This window comes from Tachypleus tridentatus, chromosome 3 (genome assembly GCF_004210375.1).
Source record: "Tachypleus tridentatus isolate NWPU-2018 chromosome 3, ASM421037v1, whole genome shotgun sequence".
Classification (NCBI taxonomy): Eukaryota; Metazoa; Arthropoda; class Merostomata; order Xiphosura; family Limulidae; genus Tachypleus; species Tachypleus tridentatus.
In genome coordinates this window covers 105,127,727-105,151,408 of record NC_134827.1, presented here as the reverse complement: position 1 = coordinate 105,151,408, position 23,682 = coordinate 105,127,727, and the positions used below count along the sequence as shown (strand labels likewise).

At 34.2% G+C, this 23,682-nt stretch overlaps 1 long non-coding RNA gene across 7 annotated transcripts; it reads right to left on the bottom strand.

Annotated features, from left to right (window-relative positions):
- LOC143247668 (uncharacterized) lies at positions 1 to 22,896 on the bottom strand. 7 transcript variants are annotated; one of them, XR_013026656.1, is made up of 4 exons: positions 22,339 to 22,438; positions 19,580 to 19,756; positions 1,051 to 1,169; positions 1 to 265 (listed from the first exon to the last, which is right to left on the bottom strand). It is a non-coding gene; the product is annotated as an uncharacterized LOC143247668 (long non-coding RNA). The 7 variants fall into 7 exon arrangements; XR_013026654.1 differs by lacking the exon at positions 22,339 to 22,438 and adding an exon at positions 22,816 to 22,896 and having other exon boundaries at positions 1 to 2,534; XR_013026653.1 differs by lacking the exon at positions 22,339 to 22,438 and adding an exon at positions 22,616 to 22,757 and having other exon boundaries at positions 1 to 2,534.
- Positions 22,897 to 23,682: the final 786 nt, after the last annotated feature.

Sequence of the window (23,682 nt, the reverse complement as noted above, 5' to 3'; positions counted from 1 at the left end):
AAAACCACTGAAGACTTTTGTTTAGATTCAAAGAATTTCCAATAGTAACACCACTGGTACATTAAAAAGAAAAGGTAATTTGTAAAGAACATCACTGTAATTTTTACACAAATTACAAGTTTACAAAAAACAGATATTAAAAGTTGAAGTGAATTAACTCTTTTTTACATGATAAAATTACAAGTGAAACATTAAAACACCCAGATGTATAATGCTGATGATACAGAAAGAAACAGGGGCCTTTGGTCAGCTTATCATCCTTCAACTATGAAAGTGTTTTATTAACGTGTTTAGTATTCATAGATACCAGAAAACAGTACAAAATCATTATCACACCAAGTCTGCAGTTGAAAAAACACCAACACAAACTGTATTCAAACAGATCTTGGGCACTTTTTAAGGTACTATAATAAACGGATCATCAACAAAGATCTCTAATTATACGATAATGATTTTGTATGTATTAAATCAGGGATGTAAATACAGATCATGTAATTGAAAAGAACAAATAAACAGACATTGATAACAGTAAACCCTCAATTTGGAAGTATTTCTAACAGAATCTGATAAACTATTAAAACCACTTCTCTATATCTATAACAACATAATGCTGAAAACAATTAGTATATATATATTTGTATATATATAAAGCATTTAAAATACATCTTGGCCTTACTGGAATTTATCTTCCAGATAAACATAGACTAGTTTCATGTCAACTTTAACATAACTCTACTTTATTATGATATAATAACTGTTTAAAAGCACCAAAGTTCAAGAAGAGAGCTAATTAAACTTCCAGTAATAAGATTTCTATGTCTTTACTTTCACGTGAAGTTTTGATGGCTTCTTTTACATGTCTGTTTAAGTAAAGAATACTTTCTTATAGTACACAATTACATTAAAACTTTAACTTCATCAACTTAGTTTAATAGTCTAACTAATTTGAGAAATAATCTTGAGGGAAGAGAAACAAATATTTCTGAGTTACCCATCTCGTCACATCAACCCTAATTCCTAAGACAAGATTTTATTCTAAAGAATACTCACTATATGAAGAAACGTTGAACACGGAGATATTCACATCACATTTATCCTGTACATTATTCGATATCTTGACATCCTCTTCATCAGAAACAAAGGTAACGGCCAAATCCTTCATACCAAACCTTCCCGAACATGCAAACATTTTTTTTTTATTGAATGAAAGAAATAAAGTTTAATAATCGATGTAAACTTCAGTAGAGAATAACATCATGCATCTATAATTTATTTACTGAGTAAATAAATATGTTACAACATGTTATTCAATATTGGGTTACAATTTGATATCAAAATCAACTTTCCAAGCTACTGTACACTGCTGATTTGCAACAGTTCCCATTAAGAGAGAGAAAATAACAGATACAGTAGTGAAAGGTTGCTGAATAAACAACTAGATAGGAATTTAGGAGATTCTACAGGTTATTTAAATGTCAACTCTACAACGGGAAGGAGGGGAGAATGATTTTTATTTACACCTATGCATTCTGGTTTCTCAAAGACCAAGTCTGACTGACCCTACCGTACCACTTACATATAACATCAGTAACATAGTTTTCTTTAATAAAGCAGACCTTTACTGAAAACTGCTTCATTTTAGGAAGGTACACTTCATGTATTTAAATTTATAGACATTATTACTTCTTTAGTATGTGGCTGGTCTCACTGGCTAACCCTGTGATCATTCGTTTACTGCATAAAACATCATCAAAATAGTAAATAAATATAAAGTTTTTGTAGAACTACTGATTTATCTTATTTTTTAATTTATAAAAAAAAACGTTTTTCAAAAAAATAAAATACTGTTGTGGAGTTTTACAAAGATTAGAAGAAAGATGTGTTTTAAAATGGCAAGGCCAAACACAAACATGTTTGTTTGGTGATGTGTTTGAGTTTTTTCACTGAAATGTTGTAGGTATGGTAGGTAAATGGTAACTTTATGATCTTTTCTTTCTGTTGTGGTCTTCTTCAAGGTGTTTCTGATCAAGGAGGAGGTGTAACCATTCTGTTTAAAACTCTCTATGATCTTTTGACATTCTGCTTCGATGGATGTCTTATTGCAAATGTTTTCCGCTCTCTTGTTTAGGCATTAGATTATACCACGATTTGTCAAGGTTGGATGATAGGACTGGAAGTGTAGATATTTGTTCATGTGGGTGGGTTTTCTGTATACAGTTGTGGTTATTTGTCTTGCTTGTTTGCTGATGAGTACTTCAAGAAATTGTAGACTGTTTTGTTCCTCTATTTCCACAGTGGATTCTTTTGTCTATGGAATTGAGGTGTTCTAAGAAGCATGGCAAGTTCTCATGACTGTGGGACCAAATAACAAAGGTGTCATCAACATAACGTCTGTAGAAACTTGGTCTACAGAAGACTTTCAAAACGTCATCCCCTATGCTGGTGTCTCCACAAGAAGCAGTTGCCGTCCATTTTGAAACGTTTCATCAGTTCATAATCTGCTCTATCCAATGGCATTTAAACTTTATCTGTAACTATTTTCAAAACTGAACTACAGTTAGTAGTCGTTCCAATCACATGCTTTAAAATCATAAAATGATAAAAACAGATTATTAATAAATTCAGAGAAAGAGAAGAAAATCTGCATGAGGAACAAAACTTCTCAAAGGTTGACAGATTCTTAGTAAATATAAACCCCTGCTTTAGGATGGGCGCGCATTTACAGGTGAAGATTTTAGAGGTGAGGCTCTCTCTGAAGTTGTGCAGTAAATGTAACAATTTATCTTTAAATTACACTAAATGTTCCAAAATGACAATTCTATAAAAATGTTAAATCACATTTATTATTTTACTTAAATTTTGAATGCATCAAATGACTTGGAGGTGTATATCTTACACCTAATAGGTGCTCATTGATTCAGTAAAGCTTAATAACATAATATTTAATTTCACAATCAAACATACACTTGCTTGATTGTTTCCAGTCAGTTAAAATGGTGAATAGTGTACACCATTTCTTGCACCAATTCTAAAACAAGGCAAACTTTATTAACTTTCATCATGGAATTATTATTATTATTTTTTTTAATGAAGTGATGACTAAAAAAACCACAATGATAATACAGTTGCTAGATGCTATTTTAGTATCACTAAACTGATAGAACAACAAATTTCTCATCAGAAAAGTCACTAACCACTAACCTTGGTTTTTATTTTAAATTCCTAACATACCTGAGCTGCAGTCACATTGATAAATACATTAAAAGTTCTGTTTGACTCGTACATTGAATAAAAATTACCCTCAAACATTTATATTTTCATTTCAAAATACAAAGGAGAATAAAAAAGTAAGCATACTGGTTAGCTGTACTTTGTCTGAACACTTTTAGTAATACATTTTAAATGTATAACACTTTTAGTTTATGGTCAAGAGCTGAAACTTGGTTAAGTCCTATAAAATATGCATTAGGCTTAGATCACTGAAAATACAAGTTTGCCCATAATTAAAATATTTACAAACATCCAAAGTGTTGAAAGGAAACTCATTTGAGTATCATAAAATGTTTTAAATTTCTAGAATGCATGCAACTAGTTAATTTACTTTTAGCCTATGTACTTTTCACATGTTTTATAATTCACTTTACTTGTTATAAGCACTTCTGTTAAACTTGCTAAGAATGATAAACATTTAGAGTATCCTATTTATAAACATACAAATAAAATAAAATATAAGCAAATTTGGTCAAAATCTTTCGAGAAAAATAATTCAGTGGAGTGAAAAAAAATAGAAAAAAATACACATCTGGGATTTTTATGTAATGAGAAAACAGCCATACATAATAATACCATTTTTTTCTTTTTTTTAAACCAATTTAACCAATGTGTTAAACTAGGAAAACAAATTTACTTTTGAAACATGACACTCTAAGACAACACTTCTCAAACTGGGGGGCCCACAAGTCAGGTTGGAAGTTTCACAAACAAATTAAAGAAAAAAAAATCTAGAATAACAATGTTTTTCTTTAAAATTAGACTCATATGAAGTAAAACATTAAATTATGGAATACAGTTTTTCATGTACGTGAATTTTTTTAAAAAACAAAAACAATGACAGGACTAGAGGTCTGGGAACAATTTAAATTAAAACGAGTCCTCAGGACACAAAGGTTTGAGAACTACTGCTTTCAAATTTATATATCCATAATCTTCTCTTTGATTGTTTCATGAAACAGTTTTTTATTTGTATTCACTAGCTGAATTGGAAGCTTCAGTGCTAATTTTTTTTATAAACCTTTTACATATGGCAAGGTTTAACCTATTCAGTTCCGTAAATAACTCGTCCAAGCCGATTGGTAACACAGTGCCATGGACGAGTTAATTCGTTTTCAGTAATACCTAACTTCAACGCTAGATGTCAGCACCATCATGCATTTGACCTACTTAAAAATTGTTTCACTTTCGATCCAAAATGGCATCACGAAAAAAGTTACAAAATGAAAAAGCATTAGAGTTGTATTTTAAACTTGGTTCAGAGTTGCCATAGCAGCTGAAACATTTGGCATTCAACAGGTTAATTAGAACATTTATATTATGCATACAATTTAATATTTGTTACACTTTAATCTACCTTAGTATTTTAATATGACTTTTAAAACAATCTACTAGCATCTAAGTTACAAGAAATGTGAGGAAATTGAAAAAAAACTAAATTAACATAAGATTAAAACTGTAGAGGACTGAGACAAGAATGATATAACCCTCTAGTCAATGCTGTTCTTTTTTGTTTCAAGGTAGGCTCTCATTACAATCAGATCCAGCAGGCTTACTGTTCATCAGATGTACTATGTAAGAGCTGCTTAGATTGATGTTCATGATGACCACAGTGACATCCTTCTGCACATGAGAATTTAAGAGGTAAAGAGAACATCACTAAGTGGGCCCGTTTCACAAGCAATTACCTGGAATTCAGATACTAATAATGTTTTCCAGTCCTTTCATAAAAAGTCCAATACTGAAACAAGGAACGGATGTTGTTTTGTCCGCTTAACATCACATCTCCAGCAACACACTAAACATATAAAAACACTATCTGGATCCCACTCTCCGCGTTTCATCTTCAAGTGAAAGATTTTCGAAACGTCATCCTCTACACTTGTGTCTCCACAACAGAGTTGCCGTCCATTCTACAAAGTTTCATAGTGAGATATTATTGGAAATCAGATCAATTTTGTTGTTTACCCAAAACACTTTATTTCATTTTTGTGTGCAATAAGAAATTCATGTTTACCTGTGTAGTCCACACAGACACTGATCATAACTAGCATAATGAAACATACTTTCTTCCTGTGTAGTCCACACAGACACTGATCATAACCAGTATAATGAAACATACTTTCTTCCTGTGTAGTCCACACAGACACTGATCATAACTAGCATAATGAAACATACTTTCTTCCTGTGTAGTCCACACAGACACTGATCATAACTAGCATAATGAAACATACTTTCTTCCTGTGTAGTCCACACAGACACTGATCATAACCAGTATAATGAAACATACTTTCTTCCTGTGTAGTCCACACAGACACTGATCATAACCAGTATAATGAAACATACTTTCTTCCTGTGTAGTCCACACAGACACTGATCATAACCAGTATAATGAAACATACTTTCTTCCTGTGTAGTCCACACAGACACTGATCATAACTAGCATAATGAAACATACTTTCTTCCTGTGTAGTCCACACAGACACTGATCATAACTAGCATAATGAAACATACTTTCTTCCTGTGTAGTCCACACAGACACTGATCATAACCAGTATAATGAAACATACTTTCTTCCTGTGTAGTCCACACAGACACTGATCATAACCAGTATAATGAAACATACTTTCTTCCTGTGTAGTCCACACAGACACTGATCATAACTAGCATAATGAAACATACTTTCTTCCTGTGTAGTCCACACAGACACTGATCATAACCAGTATAATGAAACATACTTTCTTCCTGTGTAGTCCACACAGACACTGATCATAACCAGTATAATGAAACATACTTTCTTCCTGTGTAGTCCACACAGACACTGATCATAACCAGTATAATGAAACATACTTTCTTCCTGTGTAGTCCACACAGACACTGATCATAACCAGTATAATGAAACATACTTTCTTCCTGTGTAGTCCACACAGACACTGATCATAACCAGTATAATGAAACATACTTTCTTCCTGTGTAGTCCACACAGACACTGATCATAACCAGTATAATGAAACATACTTTCTTCCTGTGTAGTCCACACAGACACTGATCATAACTAGCATAATGAAACATACTTTCTTCCTGTGTAGTCCACACAGACACTGATCATAACCAGTATAATGAACATACTTTCTTCCTGTGTAGTCCACACAGACACTGATCATAACATACTTTCTTCCTGTGTAGTCCACACAGACACTGATCATAACTAGTATAATGAAACATACTTTCTTCCTGTGTAGTCCACACAGACACTGATCATAACTAGCATAATGAAACATACTTTCTTCCTGTGTAGTCCACACAGACACTGATCATAACTAGTATATATAATGAAACATACTTTCTTCCTGTGTAGTCCACACAGACACTGATCATAACTAGCATAATGAAACATACTTTCTTCCTGTAGTCCACACAGACACTGATCATAACCAGTATAATGAAACATACTTTCTTCCTGTGTAGTCCACACAGACACTGATCATAACCAGTATAATGAAACATACTTTCTTCCTGTGTAGTCCACACAGACACTGATCATAACTAGCATAATGAAACATACTTTCTTCCTGTGTAGTCCACACAGACACTGATCATAACTAGTATATATAATGAAACATACTTTCTTCCTGTGTAGTCCACACAGACACTGATCATAACTAGCATAATGAAACATACTTTCTTCCTGTGTAGTCCACACAGACACTGATCATAACCAGTATAATGAAACATACTTTCTTCCTGTGTAGTCCACACAGACACTGATCATAACCAGTATAATGAAACATACTTTCTTCCTGTGTAGTCCACACAGACACTGATCATAACTAGCATAATGAAACATACTTTCTTCCTGTGTAGTCCACACAGACACTGATCATAACCAGTATAATGAAACATACTTTCTTCCTGTGTAGTCCACACAGACACTGATCATAACCAGTATAATGAAACATACTTTCTTCCTGTGTAGTCCACACAGACACTGATCATAACCAGTATAATGAAACATACTTTCTTCCTGTGTAGTCCACACAGACACTGATCATAACTAGTATAATGAAACATACTTTCTTCCTGTGTAGTCCACACAGACACTGATTATAAGCAGTATAATGAAACATACTTTCTTCCTGTGTAGTCCACACAGACACTGATCATAACTAGTATAATGAAACATACTTTCTTCCTGTGTAGTCCACACAGACACTGATCATAACCAGTATAATGAAACATACTTTCTTCCTGTGTAGTCCACACAGACACTGATCATAACTAGTATATATAATGAAACATACTTTCTTCCTGTGTAGTCCACACAGACACTGATCATAACTAGTATATATAATGAAACATACTTTCTTCCTGTGTAGTCCACACAGACACTGATCATAACCAGTATAATGAAACATACTTTCTTCCTGTGTAGTCCACACAGACACTGATCATAACTAGTATATATAATGAAACATACTTTCTTCCTGTGTAGTCCACACAGACACTGATCATAACTAGTATAATGAAACATACTTTCTTCCTGTGTAGTCCACACAGACACTGATCATAACCAGTATAATGAAACATACTTTCTTCCTGTGTAGTCCACACAGACACTGATCATAACTAGTATAATGAAACATACTTTCTTCCTGTGTAGTCCACACAGACACTGATCATAACCAGTATAATGAAACATACTTTCTTCCTGTGTAGTCCACACAGACACTGATCATAACTAGTATATATAATGAAACATACTTTCTTCCTGTGTAGTCCACACAGACACTGATCATAACTAGCATAATGAAACATACTTTCTTCCTGTGTAGTCCACACAGACACTGATCATAACTAGTATATATAATGAAACATACTTTCTTCCTGTGTAGTCCACACAGACACTGATCATAACCAGCATAATGAAACATACTTTCTTCCTGTGTGGTCCACACAGACACTGATCATAACTAGTATAATGAAACATACTTTCTTCTTGTGTAGTCCACACAGACACTGATCATAACCAGTATAATGAAACATACTTTCTTCCTGTGTAGTCCACACAGACACTGATCATAACTAGTATAATGAAACATACTTTCTTCCTGTGTAGTCCACACAGACACTGATCATAACTAGTATAATGAAACATACTTTCTTCCTGTGTAGTCCACACAGACACTGATCATAACCAGTATAATGAAACATACTTTCTTCCTGTGTAGTCCACACAGACACTGATCATAACTAGCATAATGAAACATACTTTCTTCCTGTGTAGTCCACACAGACACTGATCATAACTAGCATAATGAAACATACTTTCTTCCTGTGTAGTCCACACAGACACTGATCATAACTAGTATAATGAAACATACTTTCTTCCTGTGTAGTCCACACAGACACTGATCATAACCAGTATAATGAAACATACTTTCTTCCTGTGTAGTCCACACAGACACTGATCATAACCAGTATAATGAAACATACTTTCTTCCTGTGTAGTCCACACAGACACTGATCATAACCAGTATAATGAAACATACTTTCTTCCTGTGTAGTCCACACAGACACTGATCATAACTAGTATAATGAAATATACTTTCTTGCTATATTATTTATATCTATCCACGCTTTTGTTCAGAAAATAATTATTTAATAAGTTGCGTGTTCCTAAAAAATATCTTAAACTTAAGTTTTAAATACACTAGTTTTGACTCTTCAACTGTATTTCATTTCAATCACCTTTGCCCTCAATACGTTATGAAATGTTATGTCATACTTTATTAGTTTAAAAGTGTTATTTATAATAACTGGAATCAATTACAAATAAACGTAAGTTAAAAAAGTGATGATGGTAAAATCTGTGGTTGATTGGTTGATTTAGTGTTTTATAGCACAAACCAGCTAGGCTATCTGTGCCAAGCATCCAGTAAAAAAGTTAAAATTAAAGTATTTTTGTAAAATTCATAAAAGGAAATTAAGGTAAAACAAAACAAATTTTAAAATAAAATATAAATAGCATAAAACCAATGTTTACATCTAATGTACAGCAGTAAGAGAAAAACTAGAGTAATACAAGTTTGACTAACAGGTAGTTCAAACAGCAGCATTAGTCACCTGAAGTTGGCCTTTCCAGTCCTGGTTTCGAGTTATTTGATGTTACAGCCATTTTCTAATTTCAAATCGAACTAGATGGGCTTTGATTCTTAAAAGGGAATCGCATCAAAAAAGGTCTAATTTTTAAATAAGAAACTTAAATGATATTAAAAAGATTAATGGCCTTTAAAAAACTAAAAACATTACCAAGGTGGACAGTGTCACCATCACCAATAACACTGTCTAATATTATGGACAAATCTTGAGATAGAACATGTTTAAAATTGTGCTGATGTTGAGAGTCGTAAAAATGGCAAAAAAGTAAAATGTGGCTTGTTGTGACCTGAGCGTTACATAGACTACGCACTGGTCACATTTTTTGACTTATCGGTTTCTTTTATCTGGAACTTCCTCTTACCAATTCTCATGGAAGCAAGATGGCCAAAGTCCAATAGAGGGTTTTATTTGGAAAAGCTTGTTTTCACGTTGCTCACTCCAAGTCGACTGCCAGCTGGCATGGAGTCGAGCCTTGAATACAGGACCATAGTCCATGTATGGAACAGGCACAGTGGTGCCAGAGAAGATAGATTTAGCTGTGGTGTCGGCGAGCTCATTCCTGCAAGTACCAACATGGCCTGGTATCCAGAAACACTGGACAGAAGTAGATGTTAAAGAGAAATGGGCCAGTCGGTTTTGAATATCAGTGAGATCAGGTTGTGAACCAACATGAAGTGATTCCAGGGCCAGTAGAGAACCAAGAGAGTCAGTATAAATAGTGCAGTTTAAGTACTGCTTAGCTTCTATGTGATCCAGGGCAAGAGAAATGGCATACAGTTCAGCAGTGAACACAAAAGCTGTAGAGGTGATTCTGCACACAACCACAACAAACACACAGTCACCTGATTTTGAGCCATCTGTATAAATTGGAATGGAAACATGGTTCGAAAGATATTCAGCAAATAGCAGACAGTATTTCCAAATGGGAGTGTCTGCTTTTCTCAGATGACTTAACGATAGGTCACATTTGGGAACCGCAAGAAGCCATGGTATGATGGGCTGACCAGTGGATACAGCAATGTTATCCAAGGACAGATCCAATTCATCCAACTATGCCTGGATATGTGGGCCAAAAGGAGCAATGGCAGATCATCTGTTCTGAAAAAGTATGGACAGTCTGTAGCTGCTGCTCAGTATACCTCATGATCGACGACTGACATAAGACGTGAAAGTTGCCGACACAGAGCCCCTTTGCAACAGTGAGAGGGAGTTGTTCAGTGATGGCATTAATTTTTACACTGAAAAGTTTAACATTCAAAACACAGCCCTGATGAACTCCAAGTTCTTGTAGAAAAGAACAGAAAAGTGTTGAACCTACACAAACTTGGAATCTCCTGTCCATTAAAAATTTGTTTAATAAAAATGGGCAAATGGCCAAATAACCCATATATATGAAGGTCTCGCAAAATACCATACCTCCATGTTGTATCATAAGCCTTTACAATGTCAAAGAATATTGATACAAAATGCCATATGAGAAAGGCTTCTCTGATTGAAGTATCAAGTTGAATCAGGTGATCCACGGTGGAGTGCTGTCGCCGAATCCACACTGGATGGGCGAGGGAAGTTGTTTGATTCAAGGAACCAAACAAGATGAGCATTAACCATCTTCTCTAAGGTCTTACAGAGACAGCTTGTCAAAGCAACTGGATGGTAGTTTGAAGTAATCTTGGGACCCTTCCCAGGCTAAAGATAAGGTAGAACAATAGTCTGGCACCAGGCATCAGGAAAAACATTCTCCTGCCAGATCCAGTTAAAAACAATCAGAAGAATTGCAAGAGAAGCAGGAGATAGATGGCACAGCATTTCATAGTGTATATCATCAGGTCCAACTGAGGTACTGCCAGATGACAAGGTGGGCACACGCTGATCAACCAATAGTGCCACCCCTCCATGCACTCATCCCTCTTACAGCCTGTCATTTCTGTTGAAAGAAAACCACCGAAAGGTGACTGTATTGGCAGGTTTCAGAAACATTTCCTGTAAGGAAAGACATACAGGATAGTAGGAAGCCATCAGCGTTTTGATATCATCCAGATTAGAACATAAACCTCGACAATTTCATTGTATCAAGGTGGTCATTTTTATTTACGTGTAGGCGAACTGGGTGGAGAACCCTTCTGTTTATGATTATGTCTTTTTGCCTACATGGATCCTGTCCTTGGCCATTTGGGCAGGTCTTTGCTGTTGGAAGAGGATCCCAGTGACTAAGGACATGAAAGAATGATCATTTTGCATCTTGGGGTGAGAGAAAAAGATGTATCTGAGGAAATGCCTGTACCCAGAACCAAAGGAAGTGGATCTTGGGGTTTGCTGGAATGTATGTTAGGGACAGAAGTAGGTACTGAATTTGATAACAATTTGATCATGGAGGTCAAAAGACTTTCATTTTGTTGGAGAATGATTTTTTTGGAGGCACAGAGAGATCTGTCTGCACTCCATTGTAGTTGTGGAACGAAGTGCAGCAAAATGTCCGAAATGAAGTGCTGGACAGCAACCTTCAAGCCTCAGGATAGGTAATGTTATGAATCATTATTAAACACTGCACCTCTTTTTCTTCCAACCATTTAGGCAAGAACGAAAGTAGGACAGATGAGAGCCATTGCAATTGACACAACGAGGGCCCATTTCACACTCATAAGCATCATGGTTCTTGCCACCGCAACGAGCACACGTCTAGAACCACAACATGACGTCTTCAAGTGACCGATCTGCTGACATTGGAAACATTGGAGAGGGTTTAGAATATATGGCAATTAAGATATCCTGTTTTGATGGTGGCAGGTGGGCGCATGTAAATGTCAGAACAAGGACATTGGTCAGCATTGTAATTCCATCTTTGTGAGTGGAGATATGCTTCACTCTAGAAACTCCTGAAATGGAGAAACCAGCAAGAATCTATAACTCTGGGATGTTCTTCAAAATCCCTCTCAACAATAACTCTTAGTGATGAATTAAAAGTAGGATGACGTGTAACCTCAATAGGTACATACCCAATTGTCTTTGAATGCAAGAGGAGTTTAATGTGTTGAGCTGTGGATGTTTCTACCAATATGTCACCAGATCAAAGCTTCTTTACTGACTTTAGAGAGCCAGCAAGTCCTTCTAGTCCCTACTGAATGAAAAAGGGAGACATATGCCCAAAAGGTTTGTCTAAAAGAGAATGTAGTATAATAAAATGAGGTACAAGAGGTGTTACAGATGTTGAAGATTGCTGCTCAGAATTTCATGACGTGGTCATTTATCTTTAGATTGTTTTTTCACTATTTTATTTAAGTTTTTATTTGGAGGGTCCATAATAAAAAAGGAATATTTCGGTGCCCACTGACCCCACCCACCCATCATGGAGCCCTACGAGGGGACGCACTACAATGTCAAACCAGGACATTACAGTAACGCCAGGGTTTCGTGAGCACTATACCCAAACACATGTTGAGAACATCCAACACTGGTACTTGGTTGACCACAGCCCAAGTAGACCTGCCAACTGACCCAAGAGGGGCCACCCCAAGGCCGCCTATCTACAGGAATTCAGGCCAAAGTGGTGTGTTAGTGTAGAACCCCAACCACCAGGATCCTCTCCTCCCCTTCATGGATCACCACACATGGCAAACACGTGGAGTGGATGTTTAGATCCAAGAGGAGGTAAACTGAAAGAATAGAACCTTCCCTGGGAGGTCCTCTCACCACATACAGGAATCCACACTGAGGAGTAGTATCTATGTAGACCCCACATTACATTGTGAATATCTTTATAGATTGGATGCTACAATAGCACTGAAACTTTAAGATTATGTTTTCTCTCAAAAGAGAAGGAAATGCATTGCAAAAATTATTTCAGTAAAATTAACATGCAGGAAAACACGTATATATTTGATTTACTGCCTTACAAATAACAGAATAATCAAACTAATTTTACAGCAAAAATCCTGATACAGGCTTGAGACGCATTCAGTTGACTTTAAGTACTGTAAAATGTTTTACATTCTTGTCCACCAGGTGAGAAATAAAGTACATTCTATTGCAAATATGTGAAAGAAAAAAAATCACAAGATTTATGTGATATATTTATGATTTTGACAACACTAGTTATACACAAAAAACGTAAATAGTTTAATTTTACAGTTCGTGATATAACCAATTTCAAAAACTGTTTTCAGGCATGTGATACACTTCCCCAGCAATCAATTAGCAACCATTATATAATTCACTACCAACAAAACTAACTTTATGTTCAATAACCAAAACAACCTACAAATAAGTATGGGCAATCCCATGTCATCAGTTCTAGCCAACATTTTTACGACACAGATTGAACCACAAGCGATCAATTCAGCCTTACACCCACCACTATAGTGGTACAGGTGTGTTGATGATAGTTATTTGATTCACATATACAGAATAAACACTTAGTCTTTTTCACCACTCAATACACCCTAACATTAAGTTCACCTGTGTGCAGGAAGAAAACAAACCAAATAACATTTCTCAACCTCCAGATCATAAGAACTGCTACACAAATCAAAACAGAAATCCACAGAAAATCACCCATACTGGATTACACATTCCCTGGGACTCAGCACATGAAACAAAACAAAAACTCGACATATTAAGAAACCAAATAAACACAGCCACAAAACTATGCTCACCTGATAAAATTAATGATTAAATCAACAAAATAAAACAACACTTCATCAAGATTTACAAATTTCCTTAAAAAACTGTTGAGAAAAATTACACACACACCTAGATCAACAAGAAACAAATAACAATGAATCCCAAGATACAACAAACTGCAACGCCTTATACTGCTGCATACCATATGTTCCTGACATCAGTGAAAAAATAACCAACATTTGGAAAAAAACTTATTACAAAACACAACATTCCAGTAAACATCAAATTTATTCAAAACCCAAGTACAAAACTGAGGTCTATACTATGTAAAAACTACACTGACAAACACCACACCAACATTATTTATAAAATACAATGTGATAACTGCCACGACTTCTATATTGGAGAAACAAGTAGAAAAATGGAAACCAGATTTAAAGAACATAAAAAGTCACCTTCACACGTTTCTGAACACCACAAATCAAATAAACACAACAAAACCATACAAAACACCCAAATACTAAGTACAAAAACAAATACAAACAAACACAAAATCAAAGAAGCCCTACTTATACAACAATTAAAAGCAAAATTAAACCAACATGAAGGAACACCTTTATATCAATACTAATATACTTGTTTACACTTTTGTCTCTAAGGTGTGCCCAGCAACATTCAATTGCAAACTCTCTCTTTGTCAGCCTGGATATGACCCAAGAAGTTCAAAACATTGTTCTGCACTTTATTTTAAAGTGCTAATACCCATACCAGCCATCTTGAGAATATATTTTTACTTCAAATTAGTTTCTTGTCATCATGAAAGCTAAATGTTTGTTCCCTGAGAATCTATACTTGATAGAAAAACTTTCAAATCACATTTTTAGATTCAGATTGGTAGAGACAATAAACCTCACAATATTTTTTTGTACGAGCCATTGTTATTTTACCTGACTTCCAACAGGATTTAACTGTTGAAGAGTGGCCAACACAAAAACAGTAATCTTTCCCGTACCAGAGTTGGCTCAACATAAAATACCCATTCCTAATACTGGGATACACTCATGTTGAACTGAAAGCAGAAAATCAAACTAATACTGGAATACACTCATGTTGAACTGAAAGCAGAAAATCAAACTAATACTGGGATACACTCATGTTGAACTGAAAGCAGAAAATCAAACTAATACTGGGATACACTCATGTTGAACTGAAAGCAGAAAATCAAACTAATACTGGGATACACTCATGTTGAACTGAAAGCAGAAAATCAAACTAATACTGGGATACACTCATGTTGAACTGAAAACAGAAAATCAAACTAATACTGGGATACACTCATGTTGAACTGAAAGCAGAAAATCAAACTAATACTGGGATACACTCATGTTGAACTGAAAGCAGAAAATCAAACTAATACTGGGATACACTCATGTTGAACTGAAAGCAGAAAATCAAACTAATACTGGGATACACTCATGTTGAACTGAAAGCAGAAAATCAAACTAATACTGGGATACACTCATGTTGAACTGAAAGCAGAAAATCAAAGTAATACTGGGATACACTCATGTTGAACTGAAAGCAGAAAATCAAAGTAATACTGGGATACACTCATGTTGAACTGAAAGCAGAAAATCAAACTAATACTGGAATACACTCATGTTGAACTGAAAGCAGAAAATCAAACATACTGGGATACACTCATGTTGAACTGAAAGCAGAAAATCAAACTAATACTGGGATACACTCATGTTGAACTGAAAGCAGAAAATCAAACTAATACTGGGATACACTCATGTTGAACTGAAAGCAGAAAATCAAACTAATACTGGGATACACTCATGTTGAACTGAAAGCAGAAAATCAAACTAATACTGGGATACACTCATGTTGAACTGAAAGCAGAAAATCAAACTAATACTGGGATACACTCATGTTGAACTGAAAGCAGAAAATCAAACTAATACTGGGATACACTCATGTTGAACTGAAAACAGAAAATCAAACTAATACTGGGATACACTCATGTTGAACTGAAAACAGAAAATCAAACTAATACTGGGATACACTCATGTTGAACTGAAAACAGAAAATCAAACTAATACTGGGATACACTCATGTTGAACTGAAAGCAGAAAATCAAACTAATACTGGGATACACTCATGTTGAACTGAAAGCAGAAAATCAAACTAATACTGGGATACACTCATGTTGAACTGAAAGCAGAAAATCAAAGTAATACTGGGATACACTCATGTTGAACTGAAAGCAGAAAATCAAACTAATACTGGAATACACTCATGTTGAACTGAAAGCAGAAAATCAAACATACTGGGATACACTCATGTTGAACTGAAAGCAGAAAATCAAACATACTGGGATACACTCATGTTGAACTGAAAGCAGAAAATCAAACTAATACTGGGATACACTCATGTTGAACTGAAAGCAGAAAATCAAACTAATACTGGGATACACTCATGTTGAACTGAAAGCAGAAAATCAAACTAATACTGATACACTCATGTTGAACTGAAAGCAGAAAATCAAAGTAATACTGGGATACACTCATGTTGAACTGAAAGCAGAAAATCAAACTAATACTGGAATACACTCATGTTGAACTGAAAACAGAAAATCAAACTAATACTGGGATACACTCATGTTGAACTGAAAACAGAAAATCAAACTAATACTGGATACACTCATGTTGAACTGAAAGCAGAAAATCAAACTAATACTGGGATACACTCATGTTGAACTGAAAGCAGAAAATCAAACTAATACTGGGATACACTCATGTTGAACTGAAAGCAGAAAATCAAAGTAATACTGGGATACACTCATGTTGAACTGAAAACAGAAAATCAAACTAATACTGGAATACACTCATGTTGAACTGAAAGCAGAAAATCAAACATACTGGGATACACTCATGTTGAACTGAAAGCAGAAAATCAAACATACTGGGATACACTCATGTTGAACTGAAAGCAGAAAATCAAACTAATACTGGATACACTCATGTTGAACTGAAAGCAGAAAATCAAACATACTGGGATACACTCATGTTGAACTGAAAGCAGAAAATCAAACTAATACTGGGATACACTCATGTTGAACTGAAAGCAGAAAATCAAACTAATACTGGGATACACTCATGTTGAACTGAAAGCAGAAAATCAAACTAATACTGGGATACGCCACGTTGAACTGAAAGCAGAAAATCAAACTAATACTAGGATACGCCACATTGAACTGAAAGCAGAAAATCAAACTAATACTGGGATACACTCACGTTGAACTGAAAGCAGAAAATCAAACTAATACTGGGATACACTCATGTTGAACTGAAAGCAGAAAATCAAACTAATACTGGGATACACTCATGTTGAACTGAAAGCAGAAAATCAAACTAATACTGGAATACACTCATGTTGAACTGAAAGCAGAAAATCAAACTAATACTGGAATACACTCATGTTGAACTGAAAGCAGAAAATCAAACTCATACTGGGATACACTCATGTTGAACTGAAAGCAGAAAATCAAACTAATACTGGGATACACTCATGTTGAACTGAAAGCAGAAAATCAAACTAATACTGGGATACACTCATGTTGAACTGAAAGCAGAAAATCAAACTAATACTGGGATACACTCATGTTGAACTGAAAGCAGAAAATCAAACTAATTTTACCCTTCATGTATTACAAGCAAGTTAAAACTAAAGATTTATAAATACAACTATTAGGCAGTAAGCATCATCATACGTAAGCCTATTTAAATTGATTTTAATAGAAGACAGGAAGCATCAAGACACACATACAATATTATTTAATAAACAATGTTTCACTTGAATGTCAAATAAGGAGCAAACTTTAAACCAACCAGCTATCAATTCTCTATATAAGACGGCCTGCCTTCAGATGTTAAATGTGAGTGTACTGTGCATGGTGTACGACCTGCAGAAATTCCATATGCCTCAGTAAATGGGTAAACATTTAATGTAGTCTCAATAAATGGGTTAATGACAAAATCAATTTTAAAATGTTTGTACTTCAGCCATTTTTACCCCAAAGTAAAAGTTAAACTTTCATTACAGCTCAGATTAGTTTATAATTAAAATACAGGGTGGTCCATAAGTTCCTACCCATCCAAATGTTATTATGCTATATTCAATTATGCATATATTATAAAATTGTTTCTTTGTTTCAGAGAAATATGGCCGATGTAAGCCCATTTACACTTGAAGAGCGTATTGTGACAAGTATCGGGTATATTATGCAGCGAGAATTAGGGACAGCACACAGATACACTGGATACATAAGATATATGGAATGGTAGGGACTACGGGCCACCCTGTACAGTTAATATTTTTCTAATAGTGTATGATAGTTAAAAACAGAGTATTGAAAAGATAAATTATACACAAAGCAATAAAACAATTGATAGAACAAAAGTTAACTTTAGTACATACTCTGAAGACAAAAGGAGTGAATGGTTAATGGAATGAGTTTCTGCCAGTGGTAACAGTGCCAACTACATCAGTGACTTTAATGAGAAAAATAGAATTAATGAAAGATAAAATAAGTCTTAATTTTTAAACTTGTCCTCGAGGGGTGAGATGCACAAAGACAGCCTTGAATGACCAACTTGTCCCTTGTTTGTTTGAATAACTGTATGGTTTTCAGAGGAATCTGAAGGACCTTTAGATAAGACTGTTTTTCTAACTACAAAAATATAGTAGTAGTTTTATCATTTTAGTACACTGAAATTCTCATCTCTTGCAGTAACATAATGCACCATACCACTGAGAACATTGTGTAATATACTGGTTTAAGTTAGCATCTGCCTTAAACCTTAAACAGTGCGAACATGATGGCCACTGTGTAAGGGTTAACAAGCCATAACCTGTTCTGTGACACACTATAATTTCACTACAATTCTAGCTGTTTTGTAGTAGCTATATTGAATTAGAAATTAAAAAACAAAATTCACACCAGTTTCTGATTTCTTATTACTATCTCAATACTTTCAGTTGTAAGAGCCAATATGCACATTTATAAGAAACAATTATTTCATAATATAATTTAAATTATAATCAAATAATGCACACAAATTTCAAATTTATCATAACAAATTACAAAGTAACATTGATTGAAGGAGGGAACTGACAATAGTTATATTTTGAAACTGATAAATGGTTGCAACTTAAACAAGTTTGAACTATCAAATTTTGACATCTAGATACCATCAATGGGCTTTCTGTTTAAAAAGTTAACAGGAGACCATTCTTTGTTTTAACTGCCCAGATGGCCACTTGTGGTTATATCAAAATTCCATTTAATAATTTTTTCCCACTACACAATTCAGATGTAATTTTAAAATTTAGGTCTGGAAGTAAAACAGAAAAACTGTCAAGAGGGCAAAAAAGTGGATTTTCAAAACTATTCATACCTGGATATTAAATTTTAAATTATTCATTATAACTAAGCACACACAAAGAACAAGAAAAAAAAATTGTTCACCTTCCAAAAGATGCTCAAAACCACAATCAACAATAGTTTTTAAAAAGTTCTGGTTTTAGTAAGAAATCCCAGAGTCCAGAGCTAGTTGGATTCTTTGTTTCTTCCACTGAAGCACTGGCTGGTTGTTCCTGTTCTTCCTTGTAATCCAGAAGTTCAGCATCATTTTCAGCCATGACACTAAACAGAAAAAGTAATTTATAACAGTGGTTCTGCTAGGAATTTAAAAACATTAAACATAATATTGTAACTTTTCTGGTGTAGACTTTAACACACATTGTGGCAAGTCTTTTATTAATTTTCATTAATGATCAGATAATGAAGCCACTCATATTTATTCAAACAAGTTTTCTTGCACAATAAAAACACAAACTGATATATCTCACCAACATAAAAAATACATAAACTGTTTAAAATCAGTCAACAAAACAAAAGCAAGTTCATCATGCCATCCCAAAATTATTTTCTCATGATATGAAGACAAACTATTCTCCATATTTACAGCCATAAACTGTATATATAATATTACTGAAGAATGAAACTCCACTTAAACAGTGTGCTTTTGCCATTAGTACTGTATTTTATATTTACAACCCTACCATTTAACTGCTTAAGACACAAGTAAATCTCTCACAGTTTTGAAGGCAAGAATCAAGATATTACAAAAATCATTTAATTTTTTTAAAATACGGGTATCATCCTACACAGGAACCAACTCATTCTGGAGGCCCAATCCTTCCACAATTTACATCACTTTTGTATCTTTAGTATGAAAATTAAAAGTGCATAATGCACTCCAAATAAGTTTCATCAGTCTTACAAAACTTCATGGGTGTCACCAACAACCAATGTTTCAATCACTCAGAACTATCTAGACAGACAGACCTGAGCTTTCAAATCTATAGAATAATTTTGCCTCGTACATCTTTGATTTTCACCTTGGTCTATTACAGCAATCTACTAAACTAAATCATGACTAACATTAGTAAATATTCTACATGGTTATCAGTCTTATCTTTGAATAAAATCTTAATGTTTAGCATTATTCACAGGCATTTCTGCCTTCGTAATGAACATTTTTCATAAGAAGTTACAGTGTCACCATCACTACTTTTAATGACTGAACTTACTTCTGTATATTGAAACTTAAACAATTCCAGTCCAATCCAAATGTTTTCAAATATTAAACTGTGGAACTATCACTGTCTAATAACCAACTAAGGTTCCAAAAAATACTTTTTATCTTATTATTCATGTTAACTTGATCGAAATAAAAATTACAATAATTCACTTTTTTCTTTTTTATCTCTAAGTCAACTGTCTGTAAGTTCCTTAACATTTCAACCAATAACGTTTATTTTTAGAATTTGTAGAGCATATTTCAAGGATTTAAAACATTCCAACAACACAGTTAAAAATAAAAGACAATAAAAAATAAATGTTACCCTCCAGATAATAATAATAAAACTATTTCTTCAACATTCTGCCCCTGTGGATTCACTTTCCACTACTAGCCTGATGAAGCTACTGAATTTTTTTTTAAATACCTTGAGGTTTTTTTTCACACTTCATTGCCAAATTAGGGTTTATTCAAAATAAAAGGTGAGATTTTGTAGTTCAATGATAGGGAATATGGCATATGTTAATAAAGGGTTGCTGTTATAAAGTTTTAAATCACTGATGTTGAAGATCATGGCAAAGTGAATTATATATTTAGATACACAGACTTTATGCTTTGTTATCCAACCACTCCCAGGTTACTCGGCTAATCAGAACCAAACTTTGTGGGGTGATGGTATAGAACAAGGCACATTAATGACTGTTATTAACCAATCCCTCAAGCAAGTCATTTTTCAAACATTTATGTGATATTAGGTAACTTGTAAAGAGCAGTTGTTTTAAAGCTTTCTTGGGTAACCAAGAAGAATTTGTTTTCACTGCCCAAGAGAATTTGAAGATTTTTCAGGACTTTGATGACAAAAGAAAGTTGACCCCTCAAGTAAAACCATTACATTAAATTCATATCAACCATAACCGAAGCATATTTTTACTTTATAAATTATAAGGGAAATATAAATATTCTACCTGACATTCTTTTTACATGATTTTGGCAATCAAAATTTGAGCATACCTTGAGTGTACAGCTGAATAAACATTTCGCATCATGTCAACTTGTTAAGACAAGTTTCCCTATCACGTGACTATGATGTCACCTGTATAAATTCTATTCATAAGAAACTGAACTGCTAATTTTCTTGTGCGAGAAACCTCGCTGATAAACAGTTGAAATACCACATTTTATATTACTGATGTTACAATACTGATATAAAAGAATCCATCCATTTACCTTACATTTACAATTACATAATTAAACTATAACAGTACATAATAAGACAACCTGACAACCCACAATGTTTCTGAACTTGAACTTTGATGTTGATATACTATTAATACATCGTAAAGTTAAAATATATAAATTAAAATAAACTTTAACAATCATAACGTGAAATCTCAACAAGTTTTAAAATAATGTTTTTTTACACCTAAGCCTAACATTTCATCAGCCGTACTAGTTGGCCTTATTTAATTAAAATACAACGCAGTTTATACTATTTTCTACAAATGGCAAATGACTATTTTTACAACAAACCTGATGCAAGCACTATTTATTAACGTACAGTACATTAAAATATATGATAGAATAACTATATTTACGATAAAATACGATTTACTTTATATACATTCTAATTACAACACCTTACTTTAACAACTACAATGAATCTCCAACCGCATCTATCCACGGGCTATCTAAACAAGCTTACTAACTGAAAATAACTTACAAACTATTCTCAGCTTTGAAAAATAATCAGAACACTTAAAATTTATGGCAATTATTTTACATAATAACTAACATGCTAGTGTTAAAAGTTCAATTATCTAACACTTTTTCACTAGTCCATACAATCTTCTATACACAGAAAATAACATTAAATTGCTTATTCTATTAAAACATTAAATGTTGCAGAAAGATCAACTTACGTGTCCTTAGTGGTTTCCACCGTTACTTCGATGGACAAAAGTTTACAATCTCGACAAGTCACGCAACATTGAAATGACTGGTGAATTTTTGAAATCCAGTTGATCGAAGACAAATGAATGATTGAACATGTATACCACACAAACAAATTAAAACATTTATTTAACGTCAGACATTTTCTGTAGTTTAAGATTTTACTCACCCTTCTTTTACGGTTTCATTACACCAGTGACAACACAGCGTGGTCTTTGGACAATTTGACAGACTGAAAATAGAACTGAAAAATAGTTCTAGTAACTTCAAGAACATAACTTTAACGTAACATAGACGTAACCACGGAATTAGTGATGCATTATGTCGAAGACCACGCGCTAATGAATAGTGTAAACATTATTAAAAGAGAGAACCATGAAGCAGTAACATGGTTTAAGACTTAAACGAAAGTTTCCCAAGGAAATATATACGAGTTTGAAATCAGTTATTTAGTGCGTCAGTAGTAGTGCAGACAAAGAACCTTCGTGTCAAACAATCACTCCAAGTATATAGCCAAAAGATAAAGGTGCAATAAGCATAGTAGTGTTTATTATCGCTGTGAGGACGCTTGAATTTTCGGAAATGGGAAGACGCCAGAAGACAAGAACATGTCTGTTTGCTGTTCTTCCACTGTCTCCAGATACAAAAGCACCCTGACATCTCCACAACCTTCCAACAGCTGACCACTTAGGGTATTAAGAAGGCAGTGGCTATAATAAGAGAAATTTTCTATGTGTTGGGTGCAGGGGAAATATATGATTGATAAAATGGTATAAATCATGTTAACTATGAGGGTTTCCGAAAAGTTCTTAGATCGACCTATAAAGCAAAAAAAAGACATTGGTTCAACTATGATTTATTTTTCGACGTAATATCTTCCTGAGTTTATAGAGTGCATAAGTTGTGCTCTGAGGCGTTTATGACCTTCTGAGAAAAGGTTTTATTCTTAGCCCCAATCTATGACTGAGAGTAAGCATGAGATCAGCATCACTCTGAAATCTTTCATCTTTCCTAAACGTTTTAAGGTTATGGAAGA